This window comes from Ochotona princeps, chromosome 4 (assembly GCF_030435755.1).
Source record: "Ochotona princeps isolate mOchPri1 chromosome 4, mOchPri1.hap1, whole genome shotgun sequence".
Lineage (NCBI taxonomy): Eukaryota > Metazoa > Chordata > Mammalia > Lagomorpha > Ochotonidae > Ochotona > Ochotona princeps.
The window spans coordinates 105,242,996-105,257,248 of NC_080835.1; positions in this window are offsets into that span (position 1 = coordinate 105,242,996).

Below are 14,253 nucleotides of genomic sequence, written 5' to 3' on the forward strand. Positions count from 1 at the left end.
TGATATACTCCCTCTTAAGATCCCATGAATATATAACAAACTCGCCCATCCCTTTCTATGGTCATACAAAAATGCTCTACCAATATCTAAATCTACTATTGTGCCTTTCAGGTGACTGGGGAGTTTATGCTTAATGTGTCTTAGGAGTTATGTTAATGTACATTGCATCATGTAAGTTACATTAATGTAACTTGGGAGCTACATCCTGTATGTTTTACCTTCTATGTCTGAACATTCCTAAAAAAAATGCAGCAAATTTTTTGTTACATAGCTCAAGTTCACACCTTTGTTCTTCTATTAAAGAATCACTCTACCCTTGCAGAGTTTATTTTCATTTAAAAAGGTGAGTTACACAGAAGAAAAGGAGAAAGAAAGATTTTCTGTCCACTAGTTTACTTCCTCAATGGCCACACTGGCCATGGCTGGGCCAGACAAAAGCCCAGAGCTGAGCACTCCATCCAAACCTCTCAAGTGGATGACAGGAACCTAGGCACTCATCAGGCTTCTGCTGATTTCCTAGCACATTAGTAATGAGCTGCAGAGGAAACAGTGCAGCTGTCACTTAACCAACACTCATACTGAATGCTGGCATTGCAGGCGGTAACTAAACCTGCTGCACCACAATGCCAGCCCCAGAGCTTACTATAATTAGTGTGGCAGAGAAGTAACAGGAAGAGTGTGCAAAACCTACACCTGGTCATCTGGTGATAGGTAATATGATGAGTGGTTTTTATAAAGAAGAAAGGGTGGGGTATTTGTGTAGAAAGTCTCACAAGATGGTAACATGTGAGTATGAAGATAATTCAAAAAGTTTATGGAAAGGCCTGACACTGTGTTGTAGCAAGTTAAGCCACCACGTGTGACGCTAGCATCCCATATAAACACTGATTGAGTCACAGCTGCTCCACATTCAATTCAGTTCCTTGGAAATGCACCTGAGAAGGCAGCAGAAGATGCTCCAAGAACTTGAACCCTTGCCATCCCTGTGGGATATACGGATGGAGTTCCAAACTCCAGGTTTCATTCTGTCCAAGCTCTGGCCATTTTGGCTATTGGGGAAGTGAACTGATGAAAGAACAATATCTCTCTCCATATTTCTGTAACTCTTCCTTTTAAATAAAATGGGTACATTTTTTAAACATGGAAAAATGTAATTATTACATAAGTTTATTTTGGCACAAAAATGCCTATCCTTTAAATCCACACACATTTTTTGATAATATTTGTTTCCCATGAAATCCGGAAGGCCTATCATAATTGCCTTTAGGGAGTGAAAGGCATGAGCTGTTTAACAGGAGGGTATCTTCTCAAGCAGCAAGCGCTACAAACGTAGAGGTTCCTTGGCAAATATGAGGAAGCTGCAGAGGCTTGAGAAGAAGTGGGTACAGTACTGGAGAGTGGATGATACGGTCAAAAGGTTAACAAGAAAGAAAGATCATCAGGCCTGGGCGCTCAGGAGGTCTGTAACTTGCTCTGCACCAGCTGAAAAGCCACTGAACATTTTGAGCCAAGGACTGTTGTGTTCCAACATGTCCATTAACATGGTCTAATTGCCCAAGGAAATGATTAGAAAGAGCCAGACTCATTTGCAAATTTGTACTAGACTGTAAGTGATGGGGATAGAGTGTAGTGATGAGGTTCTAGATGTGTTCGAAAGGTAAGCATCATTTAGAAGTAGAATGTAAAGCAGAACAAAAATGCCAAGGAAGACAGCAAAGTTTCTTCCTTCAACAGATTGGAAGAGTGGAGCCATCTGCTCAGCAGGCATGGCTGCAAGAGCTGCGTAATTATGTAGGTTGAACATGCTTGTTAGACATCCAAGCAGAAATGTACAATGCCAAGGGAAAAGCTGGATGTGAATTTGCAAATGACAGGCGTATCAGTGTGACTGGAGGGCATAAGACTGCATCTGATGTGTGCTTTGCTCCAACTATTGAACCCTGGAGATTATGCACATGAGGAAGAACCGGAAAAAGAAACTTAAGAGTGGAAACAATGAAAGTCGGGAGAAATTAGGTGAGAAAGTGTCCTAGAAACTAAATGCAACTAGCATTCTTTAGGAGAAAAGAAGGACCACTCACAAGTTCCCACTATCGTCAGTACAGTAAATGGAAGGGAATAAAATCTTTTTTTTCTTCTTTTTTTTTAATTGTATTTTTGTTGACAATCTTTACATAGTTAATTACGGTTTTAAAAAAAAAAGGTTCAAGGGTATAGGGAAGTGGGTAATAGTATTACGTCCATATTGTTTCCATCATGTATCTGAGGTGAAGGGGGATATTGAGGGAGAAGCCCCACCCGGTTTCCCACCCACCCGAAGTCCCGGATGTGGGGCATGCTCTGAGATCCTTGCTCAAATGGTTTTAATAGTTCTCCAGTTATGAATTGCTGCCAGTTTCGCTCAATGAGGTTGTCCACTGATTGACACAGTCCATCATAGAGTCTTCATTTGCCCAGTATTTTGCTGTCAACATATAGCTGAGGTGGTTGATTGACTTGCTCCGTCCTCTGTCTTTTCTTGGCTAGGGTTCTGAGTCCAGCAGTTCGATTGGGGAGATCTCCAAAGAAACTTTGAGGTATTCCCAGACCAGATTCTTGTATGTTCTAGCAAGCGCAGGGCCCGGCACCGTCCATCACCACGATCAGCTGGTGGGGAATAAAATCTGCCAGAAGCCTTAAAAAGCCTTATGAAGCTATTTGGCAAAATTATTTGCCCATGTAATTGTGTCATTAGAGTTGTTCAAAAAAATCTGAAAGGCAGAGTTATAGAGATGAAGAGACAGAGATAGAGATTAACACTCCCAAATGGCTGCAATGACCGGAGCTGAGCCAATCTGAAACCAAGATCTACAGAACCTTTCACCTACCGACGCAGAACCTTCTTCAGGATTGATCACATTATAGACCACAAAACAAGTCTCAGCAAAATTTTAAAAATCAAAATCATGCCATGCATCTTCTCAAGCATCATGGAGTGAACCTGGAGACCAAGAAGTAAAAATACCAGCCTCCCCCGAAAATACGCAAATGCGTGGAGATTGAAGACTATGTTGTTAAATGAACAATGGGTTATAGAATAAATCAAAGAGAAGACTTGTTTTAATTGCTTGAAATGAAGGAAGGCATACAAAACATCAAAACTTTGGGACACAATCAAAGCAGTGTTAAGAGAAAAGTTCAGGGCCCGGCGGCGTGGCCTAGCGACTAAAGTCCTCGCCTTGAAAGCCCCAGGATCCCATATGGGCACCGGTTGTAATCCCGGCAGCTCCACTTCCCATCCAGCTCCCTGCTTGTGGCCTGGGAAAGCAGTCCAGGACAGCCCAATGCATTGGGACACTGCACCCGCGTGGGAGACCCGGAAGAAGTTCCTGGTTCCCGGCTTCGGATCAGCGCGCATCGGCCCATTGCGGCTCACTTGGGGAGTGAAACATCGGAGGGAAGATCTTTCTCTCTGTCTCTCCTCCTCTGTGTATATCTGGCTGTAATAAAATGAATAAATCTTTTAAAAAAAAAGAGAAAAGTTCATTTCAATCAATGCTTATATCAAGAAATTAGAAAAACACCAAGTAAACAGGCTAACTATACCTCTAAAGGAGCTAAAAGAAACAATAGCAACACCATCCCAAGATTAGCAGGAAAAAATGAGCAAAATGAGGAAGGAAATAAACCAAACAGAGACCAAAAAAAGAAAGTTAGAGCAATGATTCAAATAACTGGTTCTTTGAGAAAATCAATAAAATAGATTCTCCACTAACCCAACTAATCAGAAAAGGAGTGAGAAGATACAAATCAATAGAATCAGAGCAAAAAAAGGAGATATAACAATGGAAATCTTGTACTACAGATGCAAAGATCCTCAACAAAATACTTGTCAACATAATCCAATTGTACATCAGAAAAAGTATCTACCTGGGCCAGGAGAGATTTATTCCTGATATGCAGGGATGTTTAAACATAAACAAATCAATAAGTGTGATTCACCACATCAATAAATTGAAGAATAAAAACCATATGATCATCTCAGTAGATGCAGAGAAGGCATTTGATAAAATCTGACACTACTTCATGCTGAAAATCCTAAGCAAGATGGGCATAGCAGGAACATTCTACAACACAATCAAAGAAATATACAAAAAACACAATGCCAGCATCATTCTAAAAGGGGAAAGACTGGAAGCTTTTCCACTAAGATCTGGAACTAGACTAGGATGTCCACTTTCACCACTGCTATTTGACATATCAAAAACAAAGAAAATTAAATAAATTCAAATCAGAAGTGAGGAATTGAAATTATTCCTGTTCACAGATGACATTATGACATGATGACATAAGAGAACCAAAAGACGCAATCAAGAGACTGCTGGAACTTACAAGAGTTCGGTAGGATAGCAGAATACAAAATTAGTGAACATAAATCAATGGCTCTAATATACACAAATAACTCCATGGCTGAGACAGAACTTATAAGCACAGTCCCCTTTAAACAGTGGAAAAGAATCTTAAATAGCTTGGAATAAGCCTAACCAAAGATGTGGAGGACTTCTAGGAGGAAAATCACAAAGCATTAAAGGAAGAATAAAAGAAAACATTAAAAGATGGAGAAATGTACAGTGTTCCTGGATTGGCAGGATCCACATGATCAAAACGTCCATATTACCAAAAGTAGGTGTTAGGAGGTGCTACAGAAATCCAGGGTCCTTTTTATGTCTTAACTCATCTAGTGATTAAAAAAAAGTAGACTTTATATTCATTGCAGTTTTAGGTTCACAGCAAAACTGATAAGAAGGAGCAGATTTCCTGTATGTTCCCCTGCCTGTGTGTGCCCTCCCCCACCATCGACACACCCATCCGAATGGGACATTGATTTTAAATGCATTTACACTGACAACTCATGATCACCAGAGCTCATTATTTGCATTGCTCCTTTGCATTCTGTGCCTTTGGACAACTGCGTAACTATAATGGCATTTTTCATTACTTTCATGGTCCCAAAAACATTTGTGCTTATTCATTCAGCCTTTCCTCCGCAGTCCTCTCTGACAACCACAAATCGTTTTATGTCTTTATAGTTGTGCCTTTCCCAGACATAATAAACACCATACAACACAGAGCCTCTTCAGGTTGGCATATTCTACTTAGAACTTGAGTTTCTGACATGTCTTTTCTTGGTTTGAAGGTTCATTTTCACATCACAGCTTTTAAAATAAATATGAATTTAATTTTTTCAATATGTAAACAAATGCCATCTTCCTCATATTTGGATTATTCACAGTTGAGCCACAATCTAAGGACAGTGTCATAAATATTTGCTTTAGCTTAGTATTAAGTGGGAAAGTATGAGAAATACTGTGCAATCCATAGTTACTACTTAGAAGAAGGAAGGAAGGAAGGTAGTACCAGCTCCTCCCTTCATTCTGGCCTAGCTCCCAGCTGCTGTATGAACCAAAAAGCTTCTTCGCCTACCTGAACTCATCGGATGATCTCTTAAGAGCACTCAATAAAAACCTGAACTCCTACGCTTACACAAGAAATTCATAGTCCTTCTGCAGCACCATCAAAAGCTAATGTAGGCCCAGGAATTTTGTTTTATGTTGGTTTATCTGGATTCTGTGTTTGATCAGCCAGATTTGGACTGCCTTCAAGATGATGAGACCGCAAGGCATTCCCATTTTGTTGGTTCTCAGCCTCTCTCCTTCCCAGGACCTCCCCCAAAACCCCACTTTGTTCCTTGCCTTCAACATTCAAGTCTGTTTGCATCTGCTCAGGCCCAGCCCTCTTTACTTAGAGCCTTGGTCTCCATCTGCCATCTCTGACCTGGATATATGCCCCCCCCTCTCCTTGCATGCAGCTCCTTCTCAGTCCAAATGTCAGTCCAGGGTGTCAAATCTAAACTCTTCCATTTCTAATGAGCTCTCCCATCCCCCAATCTCCTTTTTCCCCACCCTCTCTTTCCTTCATTCGGTGCACTTATCAACATTTAAGTGATTTTCTCTTTACTTTCTTTGAACTGTCATCTGACAAATGGAAGGGGATCTAGACAGGCAAGTGCGACACCTGACATATTGTAGGTTGTCACCAAGTATTCTTTGAGCGAGCAAAATGTAGAAAGCCTCTTAACAAACACAGACCCCTCCCGAATCAAGAGAAATAATGACATTGGTGACTTAGAGGACTACAATCCCTGGGAACATCTGAGAGAGACGTGTGAGGATCGGTAAGCACATAGCCAAGCACTTCTTTGATGGCTAAAATAGAAAAGCAGTCACCTGGAAAAACAAACTTTGATCTCTAGGAAATTATTTACCTTCCCTTAGGCTAAAGAAACAGGTGTGCTTCAGTAGGATTATGACATTACTTGCATTAATCTTAGCCACTAAAGACTCATGCTGACATGCTGTTCAGAAAGATGTCAAGTTACAGTTTGTTTCATCATAAAAGGTAGTTGAGATAAAAATAGCTACCAGACCACAAAGTACTTCCCACTCAGATGCTTCAAAGAATGGCTCTCTTAATGGGCTGTGGTTTTAAAAAGTTAATTATCTCAATATTTCAATGGACATAACTGGATCTTTTATACAAATATGGACCATCGTGACATCTACAACTCAGATGAAGTTGCTTTTTGGTTTGTGTTTAAAGAATTCTCCAGAAAAACCCATCCAAATATTCACATGTAAGGTAAAAACTAGTGGCAGGAGATGGGCCATTCTGTATGTAAATTTTCCCAAAGGATATTGAAAAATGTCATGAAATATCCTGGAAAGTGAAACCTGAGGTGCTGGTCATATCACACTGGCTCTCCTCTTTTGAACATTCTCTGGTTCACAGTAGGGAATCTGTGGGAAAGCTGAAGTGCTCTTCTAGGTGACCCAGGTAATTCAAGTTTAGAAAAGAACCAAAATCCCAGAACAGGTTGAGGGAGAAGAGTGAAGATTTTTTTCGTCTATAAACATATCACATATTTAAAAGCTTAATAACATTCTCACCCTTCCACCATTCCTCAAACCTCGAAACCTAAGGACTCTGCCTACACATTGGTCTTCTGATGACCAACGTGAGAAGGCAAACTTGGGGCCAATGAACCACTGAGAAGGTGCCACCAATGCACAGACTTGGTTTGACTAACTTGCATGCGGCTCTTGGGAAGATTCATTCTGGAACACAGATCATTTTACAAGAAAAAAAAATGCACGATTTTCCCTCAACAGGAAACCTAGGAGTCTAAGTGGAGTGATAGTTGAGTGACTTACACCTGGCATGGGGCTCACAGGATTCTTGAAGGGGCAGGTGATTGTCTAACAGCAGAGCGCTCAACAAGTGGCACAAACAGGAGTTAGGCCTCAAGACAAAGGATGACGTTGGAGTCAGATAAGAGAAAGAGGCCAATCCACTGGCAAGGCAATGGGACTGAATTCAGCAAGAGCAATGGGCAGGACAAAGGCTATAAGCAGAGCCAGGCGTGAGGGCCACAGAGAGCTGCGGTGACAGGACACAGGTGAGATGTTCCTAACGTTTCTTTGAGCTTCCTTAATGCCAGTAATTCTAATGTAACAACCCACAAAGTACGATGATAAAAGAAGTAGGGAGAAAATTCTGTTTTCTTCACAACAAATCAAGCCAAATTCCAGATACAATGCTAAATGACAAAATAGATAGCATTCTTACAAATGCATAACTCGGTTCCCATATGAGTACAGAATTTACTCAAAGATTTGTAATGTAACAAGCTAAAGTGAGGATTTGAAAGCAGTTCTCTTTAAAAATTGAGCTGTTTCAAGCACATGCTCAGGCACTCAAAATGTTGGGAAATGGAAAGAGGTTGTGTCACATTGGGGGAAACAGAACAAATGGCCTGGATTAATATTCCAAAAGTTACTTTGGTTGGTCTAGGAGACTACTGACGTTGTCTTAGGTTGCAGCAGAGACAAAGCCAGACTTCTGAAAGCATGTGCCGAGCTTCCAGGGCACGCAAACATCAATGAAACTGACCCATTGGGACCTGGGGGTGATGAGGGAGTCCAGCTTGATGACACAGGAGATGAGGATGACATCATCCATTAGAAATCAACATTTTCTATCTCCAATTTTTCTGACGGTTGTCGCGCAGCCTGAAGTTTGGCCACAAGCCTTAAAGAATATTCAAATATCATTAGCATGATTGCAATTTATTAAGGAAGACTGATTTGATTCTAAACGATTTTTTAAATGATAATGTTAAATGAGCTTAATTGAAACGTTAAGCTTGTCTGGTTCTCTTGATATAATTAAACTTACGAGTAGAATCTTTTAAAGCAGAAAAGAAAAAAAAAAATACTGTCTGTGCTGCTATGACCACTTCCAGTAAATAGAGATTATAAATAAATCGTTCATCTTGGACTCTGTATGGATTCTTTTTTTTTTACTTTTTTAATTATTTTTAATTCATTAATTACATTGTATTATGTGACACAGTTTCATAGGTACTTGGATTCTCCCCACCCCTCCCCAAACCTTCCCACCATGGTGGATTCCTCCACCTTGTTGCATAACCACAGCTCAAGTTCAGTTGAGATTCCCCCATTGCGAGCATATACCAAACATAGAGTCCAGCATCTTATTGTCCAGTCAAGTTCAACGGCTTCTTAGGTATACCCTCTCTGGTCTGAAGACAGAGCCAGCAGAGTATCATCCCGATCAATTAAAAGCTCCAACATACCATCAGCAAAAATTTACATCATTATGGAATTAATTGACATAGTAATGAGTAACCAATATGTTAAAAAGTAAATGCGAGTTCTTAACCACCTTCTGTGACCACCTCATTGACATTTCAATTTTAGTTTATACACAACATATAACATACATAACATGTTATACATAAGATCATATCATCTTAAATTAAGGCAAACATGTGGTATTTAACCTTTTGGGATTGGCTCATTTCCCTTAGCATTATGGTTTCCAGTTTGGCCCATTTGGCCACAAAGAACTGCATTTTGTTTTTGTTTTTGTTTTTGTTTTTAAAGATTTATTCATTTTATTACAAAGTCAGATACACAGAGGAGGAGAGACAGAAAGGAAGATCTTCCGTCCGATGATTCACTCCCCAAGTGAGCTGCAACGGGCCAGTACGCGCCGATCCAATGCCGGGAGCCAGGAACCTCTTCCAGGTCTCCCACACAGGTGCAGGGTCCCAAATCTTTGGACCGTCCTCAACTGCTTTCCCAGGCCACAAGCAGGGAGCTGGATGGGAAGTGGAGCTGCTGGGATTAGAACCGGCGCCCATATGAGCTCCCGGGACTTTCAAGGCGAGGACTTTTGCCGCTAGGCCACACCACCGGGCCCTGCATTTTGGTTTTTTTAATAGTTGAGTAGTATTCCATGGAGTAGATGAACCACTTTCTTATCCAATCCTCTGCTAATGGGCATTTTGGCTGCTTCCATGTTTTTGCAATTACTGATTGTGCTGCTATGAACATAGGAGTGCATGTTGGTTTCTCATAAAACAAGTGTTCTGGATATATTCCTAGGAGTGCTATTGTTGGATCATACGGTATGTTGATTTTGAGTTGTTTGAATGTTCTCCATACTGATTTCCATAGAGGCTGTACCAGCCTGCAGCCCCACCAGCAGTGGAGTAGGGATCCCTTTTCCCCGCAACCTCGCCAACAAGTGTTGTTGGTGTTATTCATGTGGGCCAGTCTTACTGGCGTTAGGTGGTACCTCATTGATGTTTTAATTTGGATTTCCCTTATTGCCAGGGAACTTGAGCATTTTTTCATATGTTTATTTGCCATTTGGGTTTGTTCCTTTGTGAAGTGTCTGCCCATTTCCCGTGCCCATTTCTTGAGTAGCTTGTTTGTTCTGGTGTTTTGGCTGTTTTGTAGCTCTTTGTATATTCCTGAGATTAGCCCTCTATCACCTACGTAGTGCGCGAAGATCTTCTCCCATGCTGTGGGCTGCTTTTTTACTTTCTTGATTGTTTCCTTTGCTGTTCTGTATGGATTCTGAGTAAGCCCTAGCTCTGATTAATCTAAGAAGAGTGCGTCTGTGCATTCTAAGTTACCTTCCGGGGAGATGAAAGTCTGCATGTGAAGTACAAATGTGTCTGTCTTGCTTAATTCATTAACATGCACATTCTTTTCACGATCTTATTTTGCTTTAAGTGTATCTTTATTTCTAAAGTATATTTTTGTAAATTGGGTTTAACAACAATTTTGAGTAAGATTAGCAGTTATAGAAATTGAACACTAGCTGGTACACAGTACTTTAACACTGAAAATATTGATGTAACTCCTGAGAGAAAAGCTGCCAATATCTGGTGGGCACGCTGAGCTGGTTAGTGCCCCATTTGTGTAAACTATACCAGCAGTCCAGCAGAGTTACCTATCTTTTTTTTTTTAAGTGTATGTGGGGAAGGTGGAGCATGCCAGGCCAGGACGTGCCATTAGGGCTCCAAGGCAGGGGTGCCACAGGTTCCAGAGCAAGAATGGTTAAGTGCATGTTTGACAGAGAAGGAATGCTTTCTAGAGTATTCCATGAATGGCACCACTGCACTCAAAGGTAAGTAAGGGAGTTGAGACAGAGTAATTTGGAGGCAGAAACCAGAGGGCAGGCATGTTTAGGGCCGGAGACCTGGACTGGACTAAATAGCATTACCCGTTGCCCAATGGTGCTCACAAAAGCTGGGGCTAAGGGCATGACTGGCTGGGTTAAGCTGCAATACCTATACATGAGTGTCTGAGAAGGAGGTGGGCCACGTCAGGCTGGGCCACAGCACCCACAAGAAAGTGAGAGAACCAGACTTGGGGGAAGATTCTGTAGGGGAATAATGAACTTGCCTCTGGGACTGCAGCACACTCCGCCCACACATGCAAGGCCTGGGACTGAAGTCAGACCGTGCCATGCAGGGCTGCTGCCCCATTGACATACGTGAGATCCAGGACTGGGGTCAGGCCTGGTAGGGGAACTTGGGCAACTCCCCTACTAGGTTGCAGTTCATGCTGGGAAGCACAAGAGCTGGGCTGGGAACAGTCAAGGCCAGGCAGAGCTGCAGCACTCCTCAACTTTTGTGTGGGTCAGATCTAGTGGTAGGACACTTTGGGCTAGAATATAGCATCCATTTATGAGGGCAGAAATGGGTCTTGGCTAGTCAGGTTAGACCACAGTAAGTGCCAGGTCTAGGGGCAGGCCTTGTCAGGCTGGGCAGCAACACCCACCGACACATCCAAGATCCACAGCTGGGAGCAGGCCTTGTGGGGGGACTTGGGAATTTCCATACTAGGCTGAAGTTCACACTGACAAGCATGAGAGCCAGGGTTAGGGGCAGGACAAGACAGGCTGGGCTGCAGCACCCATCAGCATATGTGTGAGCCATGTTTGGCAGTTGACTGGGCTGGGTCAGTCCACAACACACACTGGCACAAGCAAGAGCTAGGATGGGTGCAAGCAAGGCTGGGTTAGACCACAATATCTGCCAGTTCACATGAGGGCTATGGGTGGACCAGGCTGGCCTAGACTGCTGTACCTGCCAAAGAAAACTGGGCCTGGGGGTGGGTCTGGCCAAGCCAAGCTGTAGTACTTTCTGATGAATGCCAACATTGTGAGTGGGCCATCTAAGACTGGGCAACAGCACCCACTGGCACACATAAGACCCTGGAGGATGGGAACTGGCATGGTACGGAAACTTTCTGGACTGGTGCTTCCACTGGAGAGCCCGAGAGTTGGGATTTATTGTGCTCCAGCGAGGTTAAGGCTGCAGCACCTGCTGGCAAGTGTTATAAATGGTTGTGAGTTATCAGGCTGAACTGCAGTACTAACTGGCAAATGCAAGATCTAGGGCTGAGATGTGCCTAGTAAGGGAACTGTAGGCACTCTCCTGCCAGACTGCAGCTCCCACTGCTGAGTGAGAGCCAGGGCTTGGGGATGATCAGGCTAGTCAAGTCAGCGCACCCATTGGCATGTGCGTGGGCTGAGATAAGCTATAGCACCCATGGGTGTGCACAAGAACCAGAAGGGATGTGACACAGACCACACTAGGCCACAACACATGCCAGCACATGCAAAAACTGGAGCTGAGGGCAGGCCTGGTAGGGGTTATTGGGAGTTACCCAGCTAAGCCATGGCACTTGCTGGTGTGCATGAAGACTGGGGCTATGGCAGACTGGGCTTGGCTAGGCCTCAGAACCCGTTAGTTCATGTGAGAGATGAGGCTGAGGCAGAACTGACCAGGCAGCTGTATTAAGTGGTATGTGCAATGGCTGGTGCATGTGACAGACCAAACCTGATCCTGAACTGGCTAGCACACAGAAGAGCCAAGTCTGAGGTCACCCCAGGCAAGTTTTCTTAAGGGACTCCCCAAGTAGATCACTAGACTCAAACCTGGCTACAGGGGAAATCACAGTATATGTGGTATGACCTTAGAGTGCACGTTTCCGGACTCAGCTTCCTCAAGTGCTGATCCATGTGCAATGGACACTATGTTCAGATGCACACAGGGGACATTACACCCAACTCATCTAGGTGAGCAAAGAACATTAGATGCCTCATCTGGGGATGGAAAGCAGAACAGGTTGGACAACTCTCCTGGCCAAACTTTGCAACATGTTCCTGAGCCTGGAAATACATTAAGATGCATCTAGTCAGCCAATAGACCTTGGAAAGATTTGCTCAAACCAGGTGCAAACATGCCAACAATGTCTCAGACCTATCAAAACCACACAAGTAACACCCTGGGAACTCTGTTCCCCACATCGGAGTCTCTAGGGCGTCATCAAAGAATCGTCCCTTATCCCCGAATGCCAATGTAGTTTCACAGCAAAGAGACTCCCTCCCCTTTCTCCCTGCAGACACAGAAAAAAAAAAAAAAAGAAACATGCGTCCCACCCATCTTTCTCCAAACCTTGACCATTGCCACCCTAATTGGAGACCCACGTAGGTATGCATCCCTCTCAACTATGTAAACAATATTAAAAATTAAATAAAATCATTTGCACGTATGTAGACTATTCTTACAGAACATGTTAAAAACCACTCTTTTCAAAAGTAGTATACATACAGGCTACAGTTTTGTAGTGCTTTATGAAAAGTGCTTTATGAAAACTTAAAAGCATATGTAAATGAACGTTTAAGTTCAAGGCAACTTATACAATTAAACCTTTTTCAGCCTATCCCTAAGCTAGGGGGGAAAAAGCAAATAATGAAAAGATGGTCTCCAGTTTCTGAACGGAAGAGCTACACCTGAAATACAATGAAACCTTGTGCAACAAACTATACTATACCCTTATTTTGTGTTAAAGATACATCTTACTTCACAGTTTCCTTTTCACTTCTATTGGAAATTTAGATTTAGTCCTTATTTAGCATTTAGATTCCAACTCTTACCAAGCAAAGTTAGATTTTGAGTTTATTAGAATTCAGGAGCCACAATGAAATCATGCACAACTTAAAAAGAACAGATCCCGTGTCTGGATTGGGGTTATTTTCTTCTATGAAGTAAACCTTCACATGGCTTCCAAAAACTACAGAATTTCTCTGATCTCACTCTTGCTCTCATCTCATGAGTGTGGAAACTCTGGATTCAAAATCTAAGGTACCATGAATCATTAAGTTGAACATATAAATCTGGATGAAATAAAGTGCATAGTTGTTAACTCCTGGCTCCTCTTCTCTGAAAAGTCCTTACCTACACAGAATACATCTGAGGCCAGAGGCTAATGTTTAACATTCATGGAAAAAATAGTCTTTAGGAATTTATTTAACAATTGTCTCCACCAGTAACCAAAACCTAAGATATTGAGGTTTCTGTATATGCATAAAAGTATCTTTGCTAAATTGATGGTATGTGAGAGCCTTCAAGTTGTTTTATGAGCGTTTGGCCTTTGCATATGAAATACAGTTTGTGTTTGGGATGGTGCAGTCTTTAGTCTCTGTGCTTAGTTCCTATAATGAATACGGTTTTCTGAAGAGTTTTTAAAAATTGGTAACTGTGAAGCGTTATGGTGAAGATTGCTTCTGTGCTCCTCCTGGATACTGTTTCCCAATTCTTACTCCAATTAGGGAAATTTTCCTTTATTGTCTCATTAAGTACATTTTTACACTTGATCTTAGCCAAAAGGCCAAGAAGCGATTCATTAAGCACATCTTTAAACCAAGCTTCTCTTTCTGCACCTTCTGGAACTTCCACAACTCTTTGGTCTTTTAATAGTGTCTTTCAATTCCTGAATACTTTTTTTAAGCTTGACCCAGCTCTGCTTCCAGCTGTTTGTTTGTTTC